Raw genomic sequence first — 5,920 nt, 5'->3', positions numbered from 1 at the left:
GTCGAGACCAATGACCAAGTCCGAGACAAGTCCGAGTGCAAATACCAATGAGTCCACGACAAGTCCGAGATCATAAAAAAACGTCTCGAGTCCGGACTCGAGTCCGAGTCTGGACTCGAGTACTACAGTACTAGAATGAAGCCAAGTTGACTGCGTCATGGCCGCGATCTAATCCTGTTTACATAAAATAAGCTTGCTCCCGAGGAGATTTAAGTTAACGGAGGACCTGTTGCTAAAACAACAAGTCAACAATCAAATCCAGCTAACTGAGTTAGCGGGCCCCTGGTCCGTTGACGAAGCCATGTAGATTGATGATCACGGAGGCCCAATCACAAGTGACTTCCGGGAAAAAAGGGAAGTAACCAATGACGTTTGAGGTTACAACCAAACAGCAAGTCCCGCCCCGCGACTGCCAAAAATAAAAATGTTCGCGTGAGCAAAAGCAGCAGGTGAGAGCACGAGACTGTATATGGGCATCCTTCACGCTCATGCGCGTGCAAGGGCATGTAATTGCGCACACAGAAGTCATGCACGTGCGAAGGCTTGTATTGCGCGCACTATGGATGCCACGCGAAGGTTTCAAAAGAGCTCGCGGGATCCCGTTTCCTCGCATGTATATCCATTGTCCTCTCGTGGAAGTTATTTGCCGTGCGCTGCCAGCATCAGCATTGCCCTCGTTTCTTTTTGGCATTATAATCCCTTCATATGTTTTGAGTGTGGAGATGTGGGACATAAAAGGATGAAGTGCCCACATAAAGCCCAGAACAATGAAGAAGTTGCATGTCCTAGTGAAGCTGCTGATGTAGGAAATGGACACGATACTGTATCACAGTTTCACACTGGAGAATCGAGTGATGGTCAAGCTCAGTGTTACTCAAACTGATGATGTTGTTAATGATGATGGTGATGATAATGAGCTTGAGAAAGATGAGGAACATGGCTTGTCTGAACAAAGTAAAAAGGCTGAGATTAATGGAAGTGTAGATGATGAAGTGGCAGAGACATCTGAATGTGTTGAAATGTCTGAGGAGGAAGAGATGAGAGATGATGATTCAGTTTCTGATATTTCTGAGATAGGTTCACAGGTTTTAGATGATACGTACACATTACAGGAAATTAATAAGTTTTTGGATGCAACGTTTCGAAAAACAGTGAAGGTCAAAGATTCTTTTCCGGATATAGAAAAATTCATTGGGTCAGTGGGATTGCTAAAGAGAATGGCCAGTTACGAGGCATTAAGTAAAAAAAAGAATTTCATTTGAAAAAAATGGTAACAAATTTAAGGAAGGAAAAAAAACGTGCTTCGGAGGAAAAAAGTAAAATGAAAAAAATGCACATGGTGGTTTCTTAACTTTGTGAGATACGTTTGTTCCTGTACTGTCTCTTTCCTTTCCTCTTTATTATGGGGTATTTGAGGGTGGGATCTTTAAATATAAATGGAGGTAAAGATAGGAATAAGTTAGCAATGATCTCAGTCAATCGGGTTGATGTAGCTTTTATTCAAGAAACCCATACTAATACTGATAATGAAAATGAATGGAGTATGTGGTGGGAGGGGAAGCTCATTTTAAGTCATGGGACAAACAATAGCGCAGGAGTAGCAATTTTATTTTCTAAGAATATAAATGTTCAAATCTTAACTGTAAATGAGGTTGTAAAAGGTAGAATGTTGTTAAGTAAAATAGAGGTTGGAGAAATGGTATTTATTTTAATTAATGTTTATGCCCCAAATAATGGGGTTGAAAGGATGGGTTTTTTATGAAAATGAGAAGGGAAATTCGGACACTTAATAGTAATGAATGTATTATTTTGGGAGGAGATCAGAATTGCACCACAGATTTTATAATTGATAGAAATGGTGAAGAGCCAGATAGTCGATCTAGTAATGTGTTGACAAAGTATTGAATGAATTTGAATTACTAGATGTACTAGACAATATACTTGGCTTAAAGTAACTGATAATAGAGTTTGTGGTGCAAGACTAGATGGATTTTATTTGGGTAAATTATGGAATAATAGGGTGATGAATGCTTCCATTTTATAACGGTTTTTCAGACCATCGCATGGTTATTTTCATTTTAAAAGTATGTCAAAATGTACTTATTATTGGCATTTTAATGCTAAATTATTACAAGATGTTAATTTTTGTGACTTATTTGATTTGTTCTGGAAGAAATGGAAAATGAAGAAAGACTCATTTGAAAATCTCATTCAGCGGTGGGATTTGGGTAAAGTGAACATAAGGATTTTTTGTCAGAATTATTCATCATGTATTGGGTCAGTGGTAAAGGAAACTGTGGAAAGACTACAAAGAGACATTGAACTTTTAGAAAAAGAATGTTTTTATAATAATGAACTTGTGCATGATGATGCCTTACAAAGGAAAAGAAGAGAGCTTGGAACTTTTCTACAGGAACAAGTAAAGACAGCGTTAATGAGGGCAAGATTTTGCTCTATTAAAGACATGGACACTCCAAGCACTTTCTTTTTTAATCTTGAAAAGAAAAGTACAACACAGAAACAAATGTATCATCTTCGTCGGCACGATGGTTCTATAACAACAGATCCTGTAGAAATAAGGAAGTTGGCGGTGGATTTTTATACACAACTATACAGTATACTTCTGAATACTGTAACACCGAAAGTGCTGATGTACTTGGTGATCTACCAAAGCTTGACAGTGAGCAGAAAAAGGCTCTGGATAATAACATTACTTTTCAAGAACTGACAGAGGCAATGCAGCAGTTGTCCAAGGGTAGATCCCCAGGAATTGATGGATTGACTGCGGAGTTCTATGAACATTTTTGGAGTGATTTAGGAGAAGATGTTTATGAGGTACTGTCTGAATGTTGCCAAAGTAAGAGATTTCCGATAAGCTGTAGTAGGGCAGTACTTTCCTTACTTCCAAAAAAAGGAGATCTAGGTCTTCTAAAGAATTGGAGACCGGTGTCATTACTGTGTGTTGACTATAAAATATTCTCAAAATGTTTAGCTAACAGACTAAAGGGTTATCTAAGTTTATTTGGTGCAGAAGGAACAGACATACTGCATTCCTGAAAGGTCTATAATGGACTATATTTTTTTACTATGCGATGTTATGGAAATAAGTCAGTTATATAACTATGAAATTGGAGTTCTTTCTTTAGATCAAGAGAAAACTTTTGATAGAGTTGACCATGGTTATCTCTATAATGTTTTAAGGAATTTTGGTTTTGGTGATACATATATTTCATATATTCAGTTGTTGTATTCAAATGCATTTGTTCTTGTGAAAGCTGGTGGTGTTTTAAGCGCACCAATACCTGTTTTTATAGGAATCAGGCAAGACTGTCCACTTTCAGGACAACTATATAGCCTTGTGATTGAGCCTCTTTTGTGCAGGTTAAGGAGAAATCTTAATGGAGTCTTGATTCCAAATGGAGACATAAGTTCTATGGTGTCCGTGTCGGCTTATGATGATGATGTTACGGTTTTTATTACAGGCCAAGATGATGTTACAGTTTTAACTAAGAATATTGAACAATATGAAAAGGCATCCTCAGCTAGATTAAACTGGGAAAAAGTGAGGGTTTTATTATTGGAGAGTGGACGAGAAAAGGACCTCCAAAGCTTCCTGGTGGGTTGAAATGGGGTAGGGAAGGGTTGAAAGTTTTAGGTGTATATTTAGGGAATAACCAATTTCAGGAAAAAAATTGGGAGGGAATGTTGGAGAAAGTAATTGCTCGATTGTCTAAATGGAAATGGCTATTACCACAGATGTCGTATAGAGGGAGAGTTTTGGTTGTTAACAATCTAACTGCCTCTAAGCTGTGGCACAGGATGATGGTCATGGAGCCACCTGATGAACTGATTTGCCGTATACAGAGAGCATTAGTGGATTTCTTGTGGAGCGGGCAGCACTGGATCCGAGCAGCTGCACTGTATCTACCTGTCCAGGAAGGAGGACAGGGTCTGGTGGATGTGAGGAGTCGTACCCGTGCTTTCAGAATTCAAGCAGCACAGAGACTCCTGTACCATAAGGATTTGACTTGGGCCCAAACTGCTTGTGCTTTGTTACAGAAAGTAGGAGGACTAGGGTTGGATAAACATTTATTCCTAATAAAACTGGATGAGGTCAGCTTGTCTGAGATTACACTGTTTTACGGGTCTATGTTGAAGGCATGGAGAACTGTTTTTAAAGCAGAGAGGGACATTGATCCTCAAGGACATTGGGTTACTGAAGAACCTTTGTTTTTCAATCCACTGATACAGACAAGGATGTTATCTTCTGTGAGTATACGAACATGCTTAATAAGGAATAAAATGGTAAAACTGGGGCATCTCTTGGACAATAATGGATCAGTAGAGAACATCAAAGAGGTGACAGGATTACGATCATCAAGACTCACAGCAAAGCTGATGAAAGTTAATTTAATGTAATACCAAGCAGCTACAGAGAGACCATTGCAAGAAAAGAAAATGATATAATTGGATTCCCTAATATTAAAATTGCGCCCGCAAGTAACGAAGATCTGGAGGGTGAAGACGGTGGTTCAATTTTGTCCTTTGAGGTTCCTCAAATAGACTATTTTGAATCTACATCTAAGAAGGCCATATATCATACCACAGTAAAGGTTACTCATCAGGAATCACTTAAGGGAGTAAAAACCTCTGGATGGCCAGGACTGTTAACTCCAGACTTTCTCGTAAGGGACCGGTGGAGAACCCTGTATAAGCCTCCGGTGGAGAAGCAAACAGCTGATCTACAGTGGAGGATTATTCACAGGGCAATAGCTACAGACAGACATGTAGCACACTTGAATCCAGTAGTGGGTGGGGAATGTAGGTTCTGTGGGGAAAGATTTGGAGCATTTATTTTTAAGATGTGCTAGACTAATAGGTCTTTTTAACCTTCTTAAGGATTTGTTCAGGGGTTTTAATGAGGATTTTTCAGATAAAGTGTTCATCGGAGGGTTAAAGTATGGATTTTCGATGAGGAAAAAAGTGTGTTTATTGAATTATTTGATTGGGAATGCAAAATTGGCAGTATGGAAGACTAGAAAAAATAAGGGCTTACTTTTTGCAAGTACGGATTCTGAATTAATGTTTAGGGGATTAGTGGCAGGAAGGCTTAAAGTGGAGTATGCATATTATAATGTTGTAAACAATGTCCAGAGTTTTATTGAAATATGGTGTGTTAATGATGATTTATGTACAGTTGTTGATGATGTAATGGTTCTGAATTTTTAACTAATTCATTGCTTTTTATTGTGTACATCTGTGGGATTATATAGTAGTGATGTGTAGAAATGTATGAGGTTTGAAATGTAAAAAAATAAAGATTTATAAATCTTTATAAAAGGGATTCTATGGGGTGTTTATCCCATTTGCAGTAATCTGTCAGACACTGTGGAGCCCAAACCTCGCAGCCATATAGAGCTATAGGCATAATCACACTATCAAAGATTTTACACCAGACTGGAACTGGAATATGTGTTTGGGTGAAACGCACGTCTAGCTTTCTCTTTCAGTGCATTCACTGCCAGACCAAAACCACCTGACGCGCTGATTTTTAGGCCGAGATAATCGTAGTTATGTCTCTCTCTGTCTCTCTCTCTCTCTCTCTCTCTCTCTCTCTGTCTGGTGCATGCTGGGAGTGCGAGGTGAGGCAGAGCGTGTTTGTGAGAGCGTGGCTGAGTGATCGTGTCTTTTGCTTTAATTTCTTTTTCCTTTTACACATTTTTTTTCCCCCTTGCATAGACAGTGTAGGTTTTCTTTTTTCGCGTGCGCGCGATGCAGTCGCCGGGCATGGCAAGTGCTGGATTGCGGGGAGCACCGGCTCTGTCACTCCGCAATGGGTGCAGGTGTGTACCTGACCCTGGGGTAACAGTAGAGGAAATGCTCTTCGTCATCGGAGAAAAAGTTGGCTTTGACAACATCG

Source organism: Triplophysa rosa, linkage group LG16, assembly GCF_024868665.1.
Source record: "Triplophysa rosa linkage group LG16, Trosa_1v2, whole genome shotgun sequence".
NCBI lineage: Eukaryota > Metazoa > Chordata > Actinopteri > Cypriniformes > Nemacheilidae > Triplophysa > Triplophysa rosa.
The sequence above is the reverse complement of the archived record's forward strand: the minus strand, read 5'-3'. Positions refer to the sequence as shown.